Source organism: Equus caballus, chromosome 3 (genome assembly GCF_041296265.1).
Source record: "Equus caballus isolate H_3958 breed thoroughbred chromosome 3, TB-T2T, whole genome shotgun sequence".
Taxonomy (NCBI): Eukaryota; Metazoa; Chordata; class Mammalia; order Perissodactyla; family Equidae; genus Equus; species Equus caballus.
Window position 1 is genome coordinate 31284174 of NC_091686.1, and position 21571 is coordinate 31305744.

At 58.3% G+C, this 21571-nt stretch overlaps 1 protein-coding gene across 8 annotated transcripts in view; it reads left to right on the forward strand.

Annotated features, from left to right (window-relative positions):
• Window positions 1–1902: 1902 nt before the first annotated feature.
• OSGIN1 (oxidative stress induced growth inhibitor 1) overlaps window positions 1903–21571 on the forward strand; it is a 33682-nt gene continuing 14013 nt past the window's right edge. For all 8 annotated transcript variants that reach the window (XM_023637388.2, XM_070262106.1, XM_070262107.1 and 5 more), the window contains exon 1: window positions 1903–2038. The gene's annotated coding sequence lies outside the window, so the exon portion shown is untranslated. The remainder of the gene's footprint in view (window positions 2039–21571) is intronic.

The window sequence follows — 21571 nt, forward strand, 5'->3', positions numbered from 1 at the left end:
TGTGGGGGACTGGCCGGCTCTGTGGGCCTTGGGAATTCCAGGAATGCTTTATGAAGCTTTCACTTAAAAATTGTATTTCTAACTATCTGTAACTGCAGTGAAAACAGCCTATTCATAAATGTGATATATCAACACTAGCTCACTGGAGCCACCAACTGTCAGCTGTGACCCGGGGGACCTGAACCTTGTGAAGCTCAGGCTTCTCCCCAAATCTGCTGAGCTGAAGCACACACTGAGAATTGTCTCTAACTAAGATGATTTGCAGCTTTTTGTCTGCGTGACTCAGAGCTCTCTCAGTACCGTGCAACCACAGGCACAGGCCAGCTCGTTGAAGAGCACTGGACGTCCCAAACCGCTGGCTTCCAACGGCCTTGGTGCTGAAAGTTAAGATTTTTATCCGAGACCTCAGAATCCTGCAGCCGCCACCTCCAATGAAGCAGCTGACAGCTAAAGTTCTTCTGAAGACAAATGTGATGTATTAAAAACAACTTCAAGAGTCAGTACCAGCCTTAGACCCAGGCAGGAGGAGCCGGCCATGGGCCGCACCACGGGGGCCCCTACACATCGCAAACACTCATGAGAGAAACACATTAACGAACACATGGCCCCTCGTCCCTCCAGACTCAACCTCCACTCGCGCCCTGACAGCAATCGAGCCCCAGAGCAACACTCCCCACACCTCTTGCTTTACGTCCTGGAATCAAAAGACCAGAGCGCCCCAGTGCCGGGCAGGTTGGCGGGTCGTGCTGACGCCGCCAGACATGAACATGGCTTCAGAGCACGGGGTGGACTTGAGCAGAAGGTAGACGAGATTAGGTGAGAGGGAAGGACATCCATCCAATTGTCAGGTCCCTCCTTCCCGCCAGCAGAAATCCAGGATGATTGCAGGACACCGCGTAGCTCCCGCGGCATGGGTGCAGCTTCTGAATTATATACGCCTGACTTCATTTCTCATGCTAACTCGCCGGCCGGCCACAGGATCCCGGCCGTGACTCTGTTCAGTCCTCTGTGTTGCATTGATGACCTTCGGGCATATATAGTGGCTCTATACCGTTGTTGCTTTCCATTTCATCATTGCAAAGGACTATTGATGAGGATCAAGGCCAGGACATATTTTATTTGAACCCAGATACAGGTCCTAGTCCTGGCCCCATCACTTATGAGCTGTGTGGCCATTCCTGAATTTACAAGTAAATGTGTCCTTCTTAAGTTATAAAACAGATGTAAACCACTAAAATAATTTTTTCAACGTAGAATTTTTCATACTGGTATTCCAGGTGAGATTTTTTTTTAATCAAAAGCCTCTGGCTGCTGGCAAGTTTCGAAAGGTTGGATGAGATGATTGGCAGGCCCTTCCGAGGGGCCGCGGTGATCCTGGAGTCTGGGCGGCCTCCCCCTCCGCCCGGCCATTCTCACTTCCGCCTTTGGGCCAGCTGCTTGGGTGGTGGCCGTGCTTCTGGGCCCTGCTGGCTCCAGCGGCCTCCTTTCTGAATGAGGTGTGACCTTGGTTCTCCTTTTGCAGTTCTGTCTAGAAAGGCCAAGTAAAGAGAGGACACCTGGCCTGTCCCCAGGGTGGAGAGCCGCCTGTCTGAGACGCCCAGGATGCCCACAGGCCTGGTACCCTGGTCCGCTCCCACACCACAGACGAGGAGACCGAGTCCCACAGAGCTTCGGCCCTGGGCCCCGGGCCACGCCTGGAGCAGGGGGTGCCTGCCTGTTTGCAAGGTGCAGCCACTGAGGCTGCCGATACTCTGGTGGAGCCTCTGCAGCGAGAGGGAGCTGGGCCCGGCCAGGACCCGGGGACAGAGCCTCTCTAAGACGTCCCACTGCTGACAGGAGCCCCCAGCCAGCCCAGAGCAGGACTTTGTGATGCGACAAACAGGCCGGCCTGGCCTCTGGTCCCCCACCTCTCCAGCTGCCACATCTAAGTTGGAGGGGGGCTAGTCCCCCCGGGGAGGGCCAACTCCACTGTGCCTGCTCCTCCTGGCCAGTGCTGGTCCCCTGTCAGCCCCACAGCACCCAGCCTGTTCGTCATCAGGTAAGGAGGGGCCCGCGGTGGGCAGCAACAGGGTCTGGTGTGGGGCCTGGTGTGGCCAGAGAGGAGGAGGGGGCTCCAGAGGGGCAGTGGCCAGGCCCTCTGGCCTTCTGGCCCTGGAGTGAGGACGGTTAAGCATGTGGGCTGTGGAGTCGGGCGGCCTGGATGGGAGCCCCTGCCCCACACTTGCCGTCGTGGGATCCCAGGAAAGTGCTGGAACCCCTGAGCCTCCGTCTCCCCAGCAGTAAAATGGGCTAACGCGGGTCCCTCCCACGCAGAGCTGCTGGCAGGCTGACGGAGCTCCTTTTCTGTGGGAGGCCCTAGCACACGCCTCCAATGTGGAAGGTGCTCAAAACACGTCGTGGGCCATCGTCAACAGGCCCGGGTGCGGGGCTCTCCTCAGGGCGCCAGCCCCTCGCTGACTCCCAACACCACCTCCTCAGGGAGCAGCCCTTTGCTGCTCCCCACCTGCCTGCCACTTGCGGGGGCGGGGGACAGGACAGCCAGGGGCAGCTGTCCCCTCCTGCCTCTGTCCTTCTGGACCTGTGGCTCTCCCCTGGGCTCGGTGGCAGGCCGACCTGGGCACCTCGGGCCACAGATAGTCTTAGGTTTGTGACTCGGAGTCTCCGGGGTCGGGCCAGAGCCTGACACACGGTGGGCTAGCCCCCAGGAGATGGTGCGCTCCATGCTGTGGGCCTCCCACCAGTTCTGCAGAGGAACTCCAGACCCCGCACGGAGGCCCAAGGGGCCATCCGCCTGCCACAACGGGGGACACTGAGGCCTCACCAAGCTCCTTCTGTTTCTCAGATGTTCGTGCCTGTTCCCCCAGCCCCCACCCCAGCCCTGAATCAGATCCCTGGCAGCAGTCCAGTCCCGCCAGTCCTGGTCATCCCAGTTTCACCACGAGAGCGCACCGCTGGGCCGGGCAGTGTCCAGGCTCCACTGGCCCTTGTCCTTGACTGCTTGTCCAGCCCTGCTCTCCTCTCTCTCTCTGCTCCCCTGAGCCCCTGGCCTCTGCTCCCCTGAGCCCCTGGCCTCTGCTCCCCTGAGCCCTTGGCCCTGCTCCCCTGAGCCCCTGGCCTCTGCTCCCCTGAGCCCTTGGCCCTGCTCCCCTGAGCCCTTGGCCTCTGCTCCCCCAGGGCCCTTGACCTCTGCTCCCCTGAGCCCTTGGCCCTGCTCTCCTGAGCCCTTGGCCTCTGCTCCCCCAGGGCCCTTGGCCTCTGCTCCCCTGAGCCCTTGGCCCTGCTCCCCTGAGCCCCTGGCCTCTGCTCCCCCAGGGCCCTTGGCCTCTGCTCCCAGCCCCGAGCCCTTGGCCTCTGCTCCCCACACTCCTATGCCCTTGGCTGGTCAGGAGCCCCTTTTAAGCCTTCTCAGCTGCTCGGCCAAGACTGGGGTCCTGTGGGCTCTGACCCCAGGCCTGCCGCTTACTGTGGGGCTCACCTTGGGAAGGTCACGTTGCCTCAGTTTCTCGTCTGTAAAATGCCTCCAAGTGCAGCTCCCTCATGGGCATGCTGAGAGGCTCCGTAACGTAATGCAGGTGACATGCTGAGCTCCGTGGGGTGGGGAGCGGTCTGCAAATGTGCCCCCCTTCCCATCCCTGGCCTCGTGGCGTCCTCCCACCGCCTTCCTGGGGAGCCGCACGCGTCTGTGTGCACTCGGATATGCTCGAGGCCCCTCGCCCGTGACGGTAGAACATCCCTTCCGTGCAGTCTGTTTTCCTGTTCTAAACAGCCTCCAGGGCTGACAGCAAAGCTCCTGGGGCTTCAAGGTCACAGCCATGGCTGGGAGGGTCAGCAGGGCCAGGCTGCACCTCGTGCTGCCCTTTGCTCTCTGCCCTTGGGCGACTCCACCCTGGGCAAACTCCAGGCCCAGGATGTTCTCCCAGAGGGATCAGGTGCCCGGATCCAGGAGGAGGCGCCACCAACCACACCCCTGAGCCGCCTCTGTGCCTAGGCACGCCCCGCCTCCCCAGCTCCCAGGAGCCGGTGCACAGCTGGGCGGAAGCCCACAAAGCCCAAACCTGAAACTTGGGAGGGAAGGTAATCCTCAGCGAAGTCACCCTCAGCCAGGTTTCGAGCCCCTGCACTCCCTCCTGGGGGGTTTTCCTGGGGCCGCTGTGATGAATCATCACAAACTAGGGGACTGATGCAACAGAAATTCATCCTCTCCCATCTTGGAGCCCCACTTGCTCCAGAGGCTGGGTTGGGGTGTGGGGGGGCGGGTCCCTCCCGCCTCTTCCTGCTCCTGGCCCCCAGGCGGTCCTGGGCGGTGGCTGCGTGCCCTGGCGTCTCTGCCTCCAGGTCCCATGGCCTGGCCTGCGTCTGTGAGATCTCCCTCTTGTAAGAACCCTTGGATTTCGGGCCCGCGCTAAATCCAGGATCATCTCGTCTCAAGATCCTTAACTTGATTACTCTGCAAAGCGCCTTTTTCCCAGGAAGGTCGTCTTCACAGGCTCCTGGGGTTAGGCCTTGCGCACATCTTTCGGGGACCACCATTCAGCCCACCACTCCTGTTCCTCTCTCCAGCGTGGGATGGTGTCTCCACAGCGACTCGGAGATGCAGGCGGTTTGCACTGTGACGGTTCGTGCGCTGGACCAGCAACCCGATTACGTACTCCGGCCGCTCCCCAAGCACCTAATGTTAGAATGGCGGGGAGGGAGGGGCTGGAAGAGCAGACATCCCGAGTATTTGAGATGCCAAGTCCCTGGAGAGACCCCGGTGCTCCCGGCCCTTGCCGGCGCAGAGCACCAGCCCCTGCTGGCCAGTGAATGAGATGTGACCCGCCCCAGTGCCCTGGCCAGAAGGAAGCCCAGCTCCGGCCTCCTGCCTCCCACTCTTCTGCTCTCCTGGGCTCCGCCAGAGGGAAACCCCAGCCAGGGGTTTGAAGGTGCCCTGCGGGAGATGACCCCTCTCCTGACGTTGTGTCTCCAGGGACAGAAAGGTCAGTCCCAGAAGAAGGAGCCCAGGAGACCGTGGTCCTAGGGGTGGTGGTCTCTTGCTTAAGGAATGCTTGTGGCTCGTTTCATGCAGTGCTATTTATTGAGCACCTGCTGTGCCCCAGGCCCTGTACGAGGCTTGAGATCCACCAGGGAACAGAACAGAAAGCACCCTCCCCTCCAGGAACTTGCATCCCAGTGTGGGGATTCAGACAAACAAATGAACAAGTAAGCGTGAAGTATGTAAATTAGCGGTGAGGGCTGTGTAGAGAAACTTAGCTGGTTAAGGAGGGTCCGAGTTAGTACTTTACTGGGGCTGCTCTGGCCTCACTGAGAAGACATTTGAGCAGAGATCGAATGAATTGAGGAAACAAGTCACTTGCACTTCTGAGGGAAGAGTGTTCTAGGCCCTGGGAACAGCAGGTGCAAAGGCCCTGTGGTGGGAGCCTGCTGAGAGCAGCAAGGGGCCCCAAGAGGAAGGGTGGGAAGCAGAAGTGGGAGAGGAGGCCAGACAGGTGACACCAGGTCAGAGAGGACTGGTTAATACCCAGGTGAGGAGGCAGTCATCAACGGGCTGGGTACACCACCTGGCTCTGTGCAGTGTGTGGTTGTCCCAGCTGCTGCACGGAGGATGGCTGTGGTCAGAGCAAGCCTGGTGAGGACGCCCCATCAAGTCAGGAGGCTTTGCAGCCAAACAGGGCAGGGACGGGCGGCCGCGGGGGTGGTGCAGGCTGGTCCGACTCCAGGTGTGTCTGCAGGTGGCCAGCTGGGACCTGCCAGTGGGTCGGGGGTGGAGCGCGAGGAGCCAGGCTTGCCTCAGCACAGCTGGAAGTGGGCGCAGCGACCGGGAGCGTCCTGGCAGGAAGGGCTTCCTGGCGCAGGGTCCCTGAGCCCCGAGTCCCTGGCTCCGCCCGGCCGCTCCTGCCCTTGCCCGTCACTGCCCGCCCAGCCCAGGCCCTGCCAGAGCCAGGAGCAGGACGCAGAGCAACGCTGTGTCCCCAGGCTCGGGGACGCAGCCCTGCTGCCCTCGCAGCCCCTGCTCGGCCCCTGTGGCCCCCTGGCTGTCACCACGCCTCCCTGGGCCACTCGCCAGCCCCCTCCTGTTCAGAGCCACCCGCAGGGGCAGCCGGGCACTCGAGCCCTCTCTCTAGGATGTGGCCACACTGTTGGAGACACAGATGCTCCCATGTGGGGCCTGGACGGCATCCACGCCCGGGGCCTCCGCCAGCCACAGACTCTTCCGGATCGGGGGGTGGGGAAGTGGTGCAGGGAGAGGTGGGGGCGAGGAGTGGGAAGGAAAAGATCGGAACCCAGGGCCTGCCCTCCAGGCTGCTTTCTTTCTTCTGGGCCTGGCTCTATCTCCTGTTATGGGTTCCTCCGTCCATAACAGTGATAATAACAATAGTGGCAGCTAGCGCTTCTGGGGGGCTTACCATGTGCCAGGCCCAGCTCCCAGTACTGTGCCATCCCCAGTCCTGTGTGGGTTGCTTGCTTTTTTTTTTTTTTTTGAGGAAGATTAGCCCTGAGCTAACAGCTGCCACCAATCCTCCTCTTTTTGCTGAGGAAGACTGGCCCTGAGCTAACATCCGTGCCCATCTACCTCTACTTTATATGTGGCACGCCTGTCACAGCATGGCTTGACAGGCGGTGCGTAGGTCCACACCCGGGATCTGAACTGGCGAACCCCGGGCCATGGAAGCGGAGCATGGGAACCCAACTGCTAGGCCACCAGGTGGCCCCCGGGTTGCTATTTTTATCCCCATTTTATCCATGATGAAACTCAGGCCCAGAGTGGTTAAGTCACTCACCCCAGGTCACCCAGCTGGGAAGTGGCCCCTGAGGCAAGTTCCTCTCAGAGTGCTATGTGTTCGGTGCTTTCTGCCCACCTCTCAACATCCACCATTCCTCAGCCCCGGAGTTTAGTGCTCTCTGTCCCACTGCCACCCTCATGCACACCAAGCAGCCCCAGGGCCTTTACCCGTGCTGTCCTCTCTGCCTGGAATGCTCTTCCCGTGCTGGCTCCCCACCCATTCTTGGGATCTCAGTGGGAATGTCACTTCTTCAGAGAGGCCTTCCCTGCCAGCCCATCTTTCCCCCACATCCAGGCTTCTTACTCTTCTGAGACCTCATTTGTTCTGTGAAACCCTCCTGGGGCTGGGAATCCAGCAGTGAGCAAGGACAGCAAGGTCCCTCGTGGCAGCCTGACCTCCGGGGACACAGCCCCGCTGCCAGCATCCACCCGCCCACTCATCCTGACCCCATTCCTCGCTCCCCCACCTCTAAATAAGCGTGAACTCCTTGAATCATGCCCGGACTAGCTGGTCTCCTTGGAGAATCATTGACCGTCGTGGAATGAATCACCCCTTGCTCCCCGCCAGGGCACCACCTCTCAGCCTCGGTTCTCCCCACTTCCCACCCACAAGTCCCACCCTCGGTGAGTCTCTCCTGGGAGCTCCTGAGCAGTAAGACGGAGAAACCAGAGTGGCTTCAAGGATCAGCCCTAAATCAAAAGAGCTGAGGGTGAATGTGGCAAATGACGCGCCCTGAACCTGTTTCCTCTGCTCTGGGGAATGCCGATCTGTCTGTGAGGTCTTCCAGGCCCAGCGCGATCCCCTCAAGACCCCATCTTGAGTGTTCTCGCCATTTGCATTCCTCTTTTCTGAACTTTTTCCAATTTCCAGGTGTTCCTGTTAAGACATGGGACTCAGAAACAAACATTGTTAACTAGCGCCAAATCAAGCAGGACCATCACACCCTACATTCTGGAGATGATACCTTTATTAATGTGACCCAAGATTGCAGTAAAGAAGGTCCATCCTCTTCCCCCTCCTGCTGGTCGCAGCTCTAGAGCAGTGTCTCTCAAGCCTGGCTGCCCATGGGAAGCACCTGGGAAATTTTTAAAAACCCCAGTGCCCGGGGCACACCCCATGCCAGTTAAATCAACATCTCTGCAGACGGTCCTGGGTGATTACTGTGGGTAGCCAGGCTGAGAGGTCGAGCTGCTGGTGTCCTGTGGCCTCCCAGACCTCTGAGCCCCAACCATCATCCCTGAGTCACTGAGTCCCTCGCCTCCTGGCCTTTAAGGGTGACCAGAGTTATTTAGGTAAACGTCTACCCAAGTCTTCCCAAAGTGTGTTCCCGGGAGCACCAGTTTTGCAAGATGCCCCCCGAGGAACGGGGTGTGGTCGGTGAGTTGGGGAAATGCTGCTCCCCCTGCACTGGGGCAGCAGATGAGTCAGGGTGGAAACAGGAAGGCAGAAACACCTGAAACCAGGCTTCCTGTAGAACCAACCAGAAGGGCTGTTCCCACTGAGACCAGCTGGATCCTGGTCGAGGGGTCTGTGGATCCCCAGATGTCGCCAGCACACCCTGAGCCAGGCGCTGACGCCCCAGCGCCCCCCAGAGCTGGTTGTTAAGCGTTTGCCAGCACCCCACTGCCTGCCCACTCTCTCCTCCTGCCCTCTGACCTCCTGCCACTGTCTCCCATTGACCAGACCCAACAGGAAGCCAGCTGGCTGGGGCCCCAGCCTCATGTGGCTCAGGGCAGGACAGAGAAGGTAGAGAACAGATCGGGAGGAGCCAATGGGAAGTCAGCGGCAGGCCAGGCCCCCACTCTGGGGCAGACAGGGACACCTTGGGGTCCACGCACCCTCCATGTGGGGCAGGGACATGCCCGTCTAAACGCTCACCAGCACTGAGCAGGGCGGCCGGCTGGGAATGGGCCGGTGTGCCTAGGAGGCTCGGGCTGGCGCTGTGATTACACAGCAGACCACGTCAGCCCACACCCCAGCCCCTTGGCACGTTCTATGATGACAGCATGCTTCCACTCAGAGAAAGTGATGTTCCCATTTCGATCGGTTCATCGCCGACACACTCACATGCCGGGCGGTCCTCACTCCTGAGCTACCTCAGAACCCCTGGAGGGTTTGTGGGAACACAGATGGCCCAGCCCCACCCCCGAGCTTCTGACTCAGTGAGTTTGACATTGTGATATAATAAGAAATACACATTTTGGTGGGCATCCCCGTCTCCTGACCAGAGCTCCTAAAACCTACGTAATTTCCTAAACAGTAAAGGTGCTAGGAGCATCTTTAATTCAAACAGTTGATCTTTGACCCCAGTTCCTGACACGGAGCTCCCAGTTCTCTTACAACATCCTGGGTGAGAGGAGCATCTTTTGCTCCAATGAGGTGACTCTGGCTGGGCTCCCGGCCAGCTTCAGGATGATGGGGACTGGTCACCAGATAGAGTGTGATTAGAAGTGTGGAGTTTTCTTCCTCCGGGGAGGGGAGAGGGGTTGGAGACTGAGTTAATAATTGATCATGCCTACATGAGGAAGCCTCCGTAAAAACCCCTCCAGGATGGGGTCTGCAGAGCTGCCAGGCTGGGGAGCACATCCACATGCCAGCAGCGTGACGCACCCCAGCTCCCCGGGGACAGAAGCTCCTGTGCCCCGGACCCTTCCAGACCTCACCTGTGTGTCTCTTCATCTGGCTGTTCACCTGTATCCGTTAAAATAGCCTTCGTCATAAATCAGCAATAGTAAGAAACTGCTTTCCTGGGTCTGTGAGCTGCTCTACGAGTCAGCAAGCCTAAGGAGGGGGCCGTGGGGACCTCTGATTTGTAGCCAAGTGGGACAGAAGTGCCGGTGGCCTGGGGCCCCACTACGTGCGACTGGCATCTGAAATGAGGGGGGAGCGGGAAGTCTTGTGGGACAGGGCTCTTAATCGTAGGGTCTACACCATCTCTGGGTGGTGTCGGAGTCAAATCGAAGTGGAGGACCCCGGCTGGTGTGTAGAATTGGTGGGTGTGGGAACACCACCCGCTCTGGGGTCAGAAGCACCGTGAATGGGAGAGGAAAGGAAAGACGCAGCGTGTTGCTCCTGGGCGGTGGGATGGGCGCCCGAGAGCCTGCTCTTCTAAGTTCCCAGGCGGTGCTGACGCTGCAGGTCTGGGGACCCCACTTTGAGAATTCACAGCACGGACTGGGCTGACCTGTAAGACCCCCTGACAGATATAAAGTGTCTTACTGTGTTATCACCAACAAGCCCAGGGGGTGCCAGGTGGACCAAGGTGACACATGTGGGCCAGACTTTGCAGTGACTCAAAGGCCAGGTGGTTTGCAAAGAAAGGATGTGGCAAGAAAGGGAGGGCTGGACAGAGCACTCGGGGACCCTCGGTGAGCTGGACGGGGCCGGGCAGTGGCACAGGGTCCCTGAATTCAAGGATGACTTGCTGATAATACAAGGAAGAGGCTGAGGATGGAAACGAGAAGTGGGAAGAGAAATCTTGGGAGAGAGAAGGAACTGATGGCCTGGGGCTGCCCAAGGTGCCAGCCCTCCAGGCAGAGAGACTCAGGTGCAGGGGTCTGGACTGAGCAAGAGAAGGCAGACACGAGAGAGAACATTCTGTGCAATTCCTTTGTGTCCATCCAAGAACAGGCAACACCAATCTATGGGAACAGAAATCAGACGGAGAGCTGTGCGTGTCCACGTTTTGACCTGGGTGGTGTCCACACGGGCGTGCGCACCTACAAAAACTCATCAAGCTGCACACTTAGGATGTGTGCGCTGTACCCCGTGGAAGTTACACCTCCGCGTGTGTCCACCCAGACTCGGCCTCGTCGGTTCCTCTGCTGCATGTTGACCAAGGCTCCCTGCATGTGAGACATCCTGCCGGCTGCAAGGATGCAGCTGGGAGAAAAAGCTCCTCTTCCTGCCCTGTCTGGACGGCATCTCCACCACGATGCAGACCTGGTGTGCCCCAAGAAGCCCCGGAAAAGGCCGCTCAGAGGCGGCGGGCAGATGTGGGCCAGAGACGCTGGTCCAGGCCTGGGAGAGGTCAGGAGGTCGCCAAGATGCTCTAGTGAGGTCCTGCACCAGGTGGCCGCGGGAGGAGGGGGATGGAGGGCGCGCGCTTGGGCAGAAAGGACAGTTCGTGCAGGAGGGCAGAAAGGATGTGCGTGCGTGCAGGGAAGTGTGGGCCTTTGATAAGGCTGGAATGTGAGATTCAAGGTGGGAGAAAGCCAGAGATACGCAGGGCTGCTGGTGGGGGGCCCTGTGGGGCTGCTGAGGTTGACCTTTTCCCCTAAAGGCAGGGGCTGCCTTCAAAGCATTCCAAGCTGAGGGGCGACCCGGCCAGCTTTGGATGGGGAGAGACGGCCGGTGTCAGGGGGCTGGGAGGGGGCCAGCCAGGAGGCGGGCGCAGACACCCAGATGAAGTGCCGTTTCTAATAAACTTCCACCGGTGCCTTCCCTATGCCCCGGCAGTCCTGCCTCTAGGTACTCACCCCAAAAAACGCAAACAAAGGCTCACACAGGAACAGTGGCAGCAAAAAGCTGGAAACAGACAAATGTCCAGGAAACGGGTGAACCAGCTGTGGTGTATGCAGACGGTGCGAGTCTGTGCAGCAATAAAAAGGAGGGACCACAGACCATCAACGTGGTGAATCCCAGAGCCACAGCATCGAGCCAGACACAAGAGAGAGCATTCTGTGTGATTCCGTAGACGTCACAACCAACAGGGGGCAAAGCTAAGGAATGGGGACAAAAGGCAGAAGAGGGGGCCTTCCCGGGGGCGGAGCATGCTCCACATCTTGACCGGGGTGGTAGTCAAGCGGGCATGCAGATCTGCCCACTTCAGGAATGTGCACTGTACTGTATGTGGGTTATACCTCCTTTTATAAAATGATGATGACAACGCAGGCGAGAGATGAAGCGGGATTGGGGTAGGGGACAGAGGAGGGATGTGAAGGGTCAGAAAGTGATATGATGTTGGGTCCCATTGCTCTGGGGACCCCTCCCAGGGAACAGTGTGTTCAGCCACTGAGTCGCAGGCCCCCAGACTGTGCCAGAGGAGAAGCCCACCGAGAGCTCTGGGCTGGGCAGGTGCTGGAGGCCTGGTGAGGGGGCGTCATGGAAACCTGGTGTGGGGCCTGGTCCAAGGCCACATGGAGTCAGGACCAGCACATCTCCAGTCTCGGGGCCCCCGCGGAACTTGGTGCAGGTCAGGAGCTCAGAACCCGATGATGGATGAGTGATGAGGGAACGAGCGAATGAACGAATGAGAGGAAGAGGTCGGGGCCAGGCTCCGGGGAAATTCTTTTGCTGTGAGGCGTTTCCTCCCCTGAAAATGGCTGGGTGGCAGACCCCCACTCCCGAGGCTCTGAATGGGCTCCAGGCTCTCAGAGGCCCCCGTGCTGCTGCCGTCTAGACACTTCACGATTGTTGAACACAGGGCCCCACGTCTTTGTTCTGCACTGGGCCTGCCTATTCCGTAACCTGCCCTGGCTCTGGCCTGGGGACAGGGGTCTCTGAGCAGCTTGGGGAAGGGGAGAGGATGCCAAGACTGATGCGGAACAGCTGTGGGGGGGATTTGGGGCTCCCAGACACACACACGCAGCCACACCTTTGCTGGGGACAGTGGGGGTTTCAGGATGTAGTTATGGTGACGTCAGGGGAGGAGACCCCCAAGAACCAGATCCTGTTGAGACCTAGGCTTCTCTCCACCCCTCGAGGTCCCCAGAGGTGGCGCCAGCACAGGGGGTGAGGGACGTCTGTATCAGCGGGCACCGTGGCCCGAGGCTCCCTACGGTCGTGGGTGGGGCTGGCCTTCGGTAGCTCGGCCTGGCTCTCCCCAGCGCCAGGCCCTGGCCGGACCCGGGCCTTTCTGTCCCCGGGCAGGAGGCCACACACAGCAGCTCCAGAGGAAGGAAGAGGAGCTCGTGGCGTGGCTGATCCCGCCCAGGACAGGTCAGATCACACACACCCAGGAGAGGGAGCCCACCGGCCAGCTCTGGACCCCGGGGAGGAGAGACCAAGCCCACAGCCCCGTGACCTCTGTCCCCTCAGCAAGCTCCACCCACTGAACTGTGACCTCTCCTGTCTGCCCCTCACTCCTCCCAACACACACACACACACACACACACACACACTCACTCACTCAAAAATATGCACACATCTACACACATACACATACTACACACACACAGTACACACATATACACACTACACACACATACACACATACATACATACATACACATATACACATTCACACACTACACACACACTCAAAGATATGTACACATCTACACACGTATACACACTACACACACATACACACTACACACATATACACACTATGCACATACATATATTCATAAACATACATATACACTCATACACACACTACACACATATATGCAGATATACACATTCACACGCTACACACACATACACACATGCACACACTCACTCAAAGATATGCACACACTACACACACATACACACACAGCGTCCCGGAATCTGGCCTGTCCCAAGTGGAGCTTCTTCCTGGGGACAGGAAGTGGCTGTGACCTTGATGCTTTCTTGGGATTGCTGCCACAGCCCCTGACCCGTGCTTGCCCATATCCTCCCCACAATCTTCAAAATGCAGGTCTGATCCTGTCACCCTTCTCTGGGGTTTCCCTTAGCTCTGGGGAGAAAGTCCAAACTCCTTCCGCGGCCACCGAGTCCTACGTGATCTGGCTCCTGTCAACCTCTCCAGCCTCAGCTGACACCCTCGCCCAGACACGTGCCCCACGTGTTTCTCAGGAGACTCCTTCCAACCTCAGGGCCTTTGCACCTCCTGTTGGCCTCTCCTGGAAGGTCTTTTCTAGCCTGGTCAATCCTCACCCCACTCTGTTCCTAGCCCTGTTGTCTCTCTCAGGGGGCTTTTCCCGACATCGACGGACTGGTCAGTGAGTGTCAGGACGTTTGGTCACCTGCTTGTTCGCTCATCTCCCCACCGGATCATCATCTCCTCAGGGGCAAGACCTGTGTCTTTTCCTCCGCCAGCATAAGCCCACCTCTTAGGAAAGTACCCGGTGCATGAATTCCTGCGGATTGAGTCATCGAAGAGCAGGGACCCCTGCCCAGAGGTCACAGCCATTTGACGGGGGAAGTGGCATGGAGCTGAATTCCACGGCACATTCCTGTGTGTGACCTAGATGACCCACGTCCCCTCGCTGGCCTCAGCTTCTCTACCTGGGAAATGAGGCACTGGGCTCCCGGGACAGCCCTCTGAGCAGAGCACTCTGAGCCCAGGCTCTCAGTGGGCCACAGGGATCCCAGAGGAAGATCCACTCCTGCCCCCAGGCTGCCCACACTGATCAAATGGAGGTGGAGGGGGCAGGGCCAGGAGGAGGAGACAGGCCACGGGGCCTGGAGGCAGGTCTGGAATCCTCGACAGCCGGTGGCGAACAAACCCATCCTTGCACCGACTTGTGAGCAGAGCGGAGACAGGCCCAGCCTACTGATGTCTCAGCCTCAGTGCCTCGGATTCCAGCGTTCAAACGTCATCGCCTGTAGTGCAGGAATTGTCCCGCGGTGAGGATGGCGGGGGCCCTGCTCCTGCAGCAGACAGCTCAGCAACTCTCCTCTCCAGGCCCAGACAGCCAGGCTGCTCCTCCCACTCCAGCCATGAACCGAACACGTGGAGCCTCCAAGGCCCTGCCCGGACCTGACTCTGCCCGCTGGCAGCCCCCAGCGCTGCAGAGGGCGGGTAGCTCTCCACTCAGTCCAAGGAGCCCAGAGCCTGTCAGGTCCTGCTGGATGCGGCCCTGGAGCAAGGTGGGGATCTCATCTATTCAGGCAGGCGTGCCCTTGTTCCAGCCAGCTCCTTAGCCCAGCGCTCATCCCAGTGCCTCCATTCCCTCATTGGACTGACCGTTTCTGAAAATGTGCAAACAGCACTGGGTCATGGCAGAAAACTTGGAAATACAGATAAGGAGCAATCCCATTATCCCCCTATCCAGTGATGCTGCTGAGGAAGATGACAGTCATGAAGACGGCGATGATGAAGATGATAATGATGATGGTGAAGATAATGATAATGGTGATGAGGATGGCATGATGAAGATGATAATGACGATGGTGGTGATGATGAAGATGATGACGAAGATGGCAATGGCAATGATGGTGACGGTAATGATGGCGATGAAGATGATGGTGATCAAGATGATGGTGATGATGAAGGGGGCAATGGTGATGAAGATGATGGAGATATTGATGAAGACGATGCCAACAACTAACCAGAAGCCAGCTGTGGTTCAGTTTGGTCTCAACTTAGGGTGGTATCAAAGGAGGCCAAGTAGGTCTCGTTTCCTCAAAAACCAAAGCCACTCACAAAGAAGGCTGTCTTGTGTTTGGGGATAGAATTGGGCAAAATCAGGAAAATAGGCTGCAGGCGGTGTGCTGCCATCACATTGCCTGTCTCGACCCCCGCTGCCCCTTGATTTGCTCCTCTGTACATGTGGCTAATAAGACTACCTGCCTCGGAGGGTGATGCGAAGATTAATTTTACAGAAAGCGCTGAGCACCGGCCTGGCATCTGGTCAGGATGTAATAAATCGCAGGTTTTATGATTATCATGTTCATTCCCATCTTTCCATCCTCTCCAGCTCGCCCCCTCTCTGCCCCTGGTGCTACTTCTCCCTTCTTCCCCTGGGCTGTCCTGTCACCTTGGCCCTGAGCCAATGGGGCCTCTAAGCTGCTTTGTAAGATCCTCATGGGTTCTGCCTGCGGTCCAGGGGCCTCCAGAGTCACACCCACAAGAGGGAAGTCACCAGCCGTGTGAAGATGCACCCAGTGAGCACCGCTGGGCTCCAGCGAGGAGCAAGGCTCCATCCTCACCAGTTGGTGGGGGATGTGAGCACCTAAACAGGCCGCTAGGACAATGCCATTTTTCTCGGCTCCACCCCGGCCTCTTCTGTCTCTCTCAGTGATCTCCTTTGATCAGCAGGCTTTCGACATCATCTGTTTGCCAACAGCACCCACACACTCCAGCCAAGACCCCTTGGTTCCCACACCCCAACCTCCTGGACCCAGCTGGAGAGGTCTACGGGCATCTCAACGTGGAAAGACAGCCCTCAACCCCCGCCTTACCCCAGCCTCTTCCGGCTCCATCTCCTCCACCTGGTAGATGCTCCGTCCTCCATCGCTCGCTGAAATGAGAGAAACGGCTGGCGTTCTTGACTCCTCCTCGCTCACCCCGGTGGTGGCTGGAGTCGGCTCATGTTTTGAGATCCAGTTGTGCACATCTCTTCCCAACTCTGCACGGCAAGCGGGTAGCTTGAAACCAGCTGTGCTGGGGATATTTGCACCGCAGGACCTGGCAGATGCTACAGATCAGGGCTTCTCTTTCGGGGGGGGTCTCAGTTGTTTCACATTTAGCAGACCCTGCTGTTCCTTCTCCAGTTTAACCCACCTCCAAGTCACATTCATGCCAGCTCCAGAATGGACCAACAACCCGTCAGTTCTCCACTTAAACTGCCAACATCCTGACTTGGGGCGCTGCGGCTCTGGCTGAGCAGCCACCCCAGCCTGCCAGCTGCTCCCGTGTTTCCCTCTGCCCGGTCCCACCGGTCCCACCGGTCCCCGGCTCAAAGCCCTGCAGGTGCTCCCATGGCAGCCCCAAGAATAGCCAAGGTTGTCTCTGGGCCTGCAAGACTCTGCGTGGCCTGGCCTCGGCCAGCCCCCAGGGCTCCTCCCTCCTTCCTCCAGCCTCCTTCCAGCTAACAAGCCTGTTCCTACCCTCGGGCTCTGCATGTGAGCATCCCACCCTGCCTTCCCTCAGCTTCCCCCACCCCAACTCTGGGGGCGACCCAGTCCACCTTAGCTGAAGGGCCACCCCTCCAGAGGGCTTCCCGTGATGCCCACCACCCCCACCCCCTGGCTCCCTCCCCAGCTCCCTCTTACCATCTTCACTCTAACTCAGGACACTTGGGTGAGAATTGCTTGCTGGCTTGGCTGGTCTGGTTCGCAGAGACTGGAACCTCGGAATATACACAGCACAAATCCCAGCACACAGTAGGGCTTGGGAAATGCAAACACACACACACACACACACACACACACACACACACACACACGCTTCGTCCGAGAGGATCAGAGACAGATCTAGAGAAGGCTGCCCAGAACAGGAGGGGAGCAGGGCAGTGCGTCACCGCGGGCAGTGCAGGGAGGCCACACGTGGCAGATGGGGACAGATCCGTGCACTGGGGGCCTGGAGAGGGTGAGGAGAGACAGGGTGGATGGAAGTAGCCCTTCCAGGTGAGCTCCTGCAGGGGCCGGCCTCGGGCTGCCTGCCAAGGCCGTGAGGCCAGGGCGGGCCTGAGGACAGCCAGGGGGCGCCCAGAGGTGGTCAGGCAGGGAAATGCAGGGTCTGGTTTGCAGTTTATAGGTTTCTAAGAGACTCTGGAGGCGTGCGGGGCCTCAGGAGAGGGCGACCAGATTCTGGAGTCCTGCTTCCCCTGTGGACAGGACCCCGCAGCCCCAAGGCCTCTCCTTGGGACTTCCAGGACTCCGCCTGCAATTGCTCTTCTGCAGAGAAACACGCAAAATCCTCCTGCGGCTGTTTGCTGGTCCTGTCCCTGCGGAACGGTCTGGCTCACCTGAGGCCCTGACCCCACGTGCCCAGGAAGGCAAGGCCCCAGGGGTCTGTGAGACCTGATGACGGAGGCAAACAGGCTTTTTCAAGCAGCATGTGAGGCGAAAGAAACAAAGAAAGTCATGCTGCGGGGGCCAACGGGCCACAGCCACGGATGGCACAGAGGACACAGCGTGGCAACCCAGGGCTGCTCGGTGTGTCTGTCCAGGACAACGAATGTGGACAAGAAGGACCCACAGACAGCCTGGGGCCTGCGGGCCTCCTCATGCAGCCAACCAGCTCCCAGGGAGCCCAGGGGCCTGGGACGTGCCCTTGGAGGAACGGCAGGACACCAGCTGGACTCTCAAGGTCAGGGACAAGCAGACGGGCCTCGGTTGTCTGAGGCATGACCAACGTACGTGCTGGAACTCCAGCCCCGAGTACAGATTATTCACAGATTTCAAGCCTGTGGGGAGGATGCAGCAGTGGCCCAAGGACGTCCCATGGATCCGCCAGGAGCGGGCAAGTCAGATGCCTGTCATTCCTCTGTCTTGTGGGGCCTACAGCCTGCTGCAGAAGATGGCGTAGACAGCGGTGGTACTCAAACTCGAGGGAGCGTCAGAATCCCCCAGAAGCCTGGTGAAAATGCAGACTGCTGGGCTCACCCCAGAATTTGTGATCTAGTGGGTCTGGGGCAGGGCCCAAGAATCTGCATTTCTAAACGTTCCCAGCTGCTGCTGCTGCTCCAGGGACCACACTTTGAGAACCAGTGCCCTGGAGGACGTTGGCGGGGTCAGGCGTTAAGGGGATGTGGGCTGGATGTTTGGGAAATCAGCAGGTCCAGAGCCACACAAAGGACTCGGCCCAGAGTAAAAATGTCTGGATGGTGGTGGGCAGAGAGGAGGGGTATATCCCCCATTTACTGAGGACCCATAAGGTGCCAGGCAACAAGCTACCCCGGGGGACAGGTGTTACTCCCCCCATTTTATAGACAAGGAGCTTGAAGCTCAGAGAAGTGAAGTAACTTGCCCAAGGATGCACAGCTAGTAAGTTCCAGAGACCGGACCCTTGTCACTCACCCCTCTGCCAATCATAGAGTCACGTCCTCTGGAGGAAGGGTCTCTAATGATGCGCCACAGGACTCTGTCTTCAACCTTGGCCAATTCAAAATTGTCATCAAAGATTTAAATATACTGAAGCCATGCCAATCCATACGAAAATGATATAAAGCCAAGAGGGGCAATCCATGCTCAAAACTGCTTTAAGAGTCTATCAGGAAAGTGTGAAAGCAACAAGATTCATTCACTCATTCACTTAATATTTACTGAGCTACTACTATGCCCCAGGCCCTGTGTTGTGCACACACCAGTGAACAAAACGAAACAGAGGAAATCCTTGTCTCGAATTGTCTTTACTTATGATGATTATTATTGATTATACAAAGATAACGGAAATTTGAATTTTTAAAAATCCGTCTATGATTCCGTGGCCCCGGCGACCGGCCATCAGTGCGGTTTCGCCGTCTGCTTCCCTTGCTCCTGTCATAAGGAGTTCATGCCTCCCGGCTCCGCAACTGCCATTTGCAAAGGCTGAGAATGTTCCTCTCGCAGCATTCGCCCCCATGTCCTGACCTGTCCTCAGGAGCCGGCCCGGACGCGGCTCGCGGTTTGTGCCGTGAACATCAGTGCGGGGGTGGCGGCTCCTGGTTTACTGCAGCTGTTTCTGGCTCGGGGGTTTTCCTTTGGGATTGGAATTTGGGGCTCAGAGGATGGCTGTGCACTCAAAGAGTGAGATGAAATGCCACGGGGGTGGACGTCAGTGCTCCATCGAGTTCAAAGGTCAATGTCATGAGAACCGAGTCGGGGAAACTAAGTCACGGTAAATGAGCAAGGCCACATGGAGGTTCATCCATTTGGTGGGGTCGCTGGTTCTCTGGGCTTCTCATGAGGCCCCGCCAGGGTCACCAGCCGGCCTCTGCTTTCCTGGGGGCCTTGCTTTTCTGAAAAACTATTTCTCTTTCAGACTTCGTGGCTGTTCCTACAGTCGCGTAAGAATGTGATTTACAAAAAGATGGGCCCCCAGGCTGGGGGGTCTAATGGATTGGGCGCCTCCTTGGGCTGGGTGCAGTTGAGGCTGCATCTCAGTTCATCCTCCAACTCCAACGGGGACAGAGGCTCCCAGCCCTGTCTGCATGTGGGAACCGCTACAAAACTCCCTGCGTCCAGCGGCACCCCAGCCCGGTGCCGTGAGAATCTCTGGGGCTGGGTTGGCAATTAGTGTATCTTTCAATTCACCCCCAAGTGACTCTGATGTTCAGCAGCGATGAGAAGCACTGCTCTGCCATTATCTGCATCTCATAGGCAAGGAAATGGAGGCTCAGAGAGGTTAAGTCACTTGCTCAGAGTCACACAGCTGAAAGTGATGGAGCCAGAATCCCCGTTGGCCTGACAAAAGGGAAGCCTTTTACACCCTGGGCTGTACCTCACTGGGCGGAAGGTACATTCACTCTCTGCCAAAACTTTCCTACTGGTTTTTAAGGAAAAGAGTGGGGAATCAGGAAACAGAGAATGAGGCTGGTGACCCCCAGCCTCAGCCCTGTGCAGACGCTCCTTCCGGGGCCCACACCGCATCCTCCTCTGACTCCTGACCGCCCGGGCTCTCTCCATGTGGGGGGCACAGGGCCTTCCCCAGCTTTGACATCCTCCCCCAGGGTCTGCGGTGACTTGGGGATCAGGCACCTGCACTGAGCCCTGCTCCCTCCCCCGGGCGTCCCGGGGCAGCAAGGACAAGGACGGGGTCTGCCCCCAGACAGGCCCCAGTCAGAAGCCCCTCTTCTACCTCGTTGCCACATGGCCCTGGGCAAGTCTCCCCCAGTTTCTTCATCTGTAAACTGAACTTGTCACGGAAAATATTTGCCCACCTCCCTGGTGGGGGCAGAATCGATGCGACGAGGTGGAGGCCAGGGATCTGTGAAGGGCAAGGCGCGGGCAAATATTAGTTCTCTGTCATGTGCTGGCCTGGTCATGCCAGGGCACTGGGCAGCCCGGGTCGCAGTCCCAGCCCCTCCGCTTCCCGTGACTGGGCCACATCTCACACTCAGGGCCTCAGTCTCCTAACCTGTAGGATGGGCGAGAGGTGGCCCCGTGCCTTCCTCACTGGACTCGGCTACGGATCTAAAACACGGATCCCCGAGACGCCTCATAGTGTGGGCACCTTGGAAAGCCGGTGGCCCTGGGGATAGTGGCCCTTCAGGAGAGGTCCGGCTGTGCCTTTGTGTCTGAGACAGGAAGGCGGCTTCGTTCCCTCCATAGTTCCTTGTCGGCCTTTCTCCTAGAGGTGCCCAGACTCTGCAAGTGCAACCCTGCTCTGCTGCTCATGCTGTGTGACCTCAGGCTCAAGATGAGCCTCAGCTGTGTGTAAAGAACCTTCTGTCCACAGTGCCTGGCGCCCAGAGGTGCCCAGCAAGTGCAGAGCTGTGGGAGCCGCCACAGAGAAATAGGGATGAGGAGGAACAGAAGGGGGCAGGAAGGAGGAGGGGCCAGGGGCCGCCCTTCCAATGGTCCTGGGATTTCTTAGGAGAGAGGTCTGGTGAGTTTGATATGGGAGTGAAGGAATCCATTTCAAAACCCAGATCCCCAGGGAAGCAACCTGAAGTTACCCCATCCTCTCTTCTGCTGGTCCCCCAGCTCCGGAGCACCTGCAGTGGATTGGGGGAAGCATGGGGGGGCGACAGGGCCTGGGGCGGGGGCAGTGGGGGGGCTGCCACAACAAGCGCAACAGGCCGCTGCATTTGAGCTCCTCCCGCATCCAGGCCCCTTCCCTCAGCTGTAGTGATCAGCTGCCACCCCCTTGCAAGCCCCACGTTGGCAAGACAGGTGCACAGATGGGGAAACTGAGGCTCAGATGGGACGCACCTCTCCCAAGGCACACTGCCCACCCAGCCACTTGCCGTGCTCCAGGGGGACCAACTGTCCTGGTTTGCCTGGGACCGAGGGGCTCCTAATACACGGCAGGGCTTCCAGTGCTGGGCCCGGGGATCCGCGTCTACACCAGCAGGTGCCGAGGTCCAGTAGGAGGCGCATGTGTGACTCAGTTTCCCAGGAGCCACAAGAAGCAAGTAAAAAGGAGGTGAAAGGAAGTTTAATACAGTATCTTTTTTAACCCAAGGTGTCCAAAATATTTTCATTTCAAT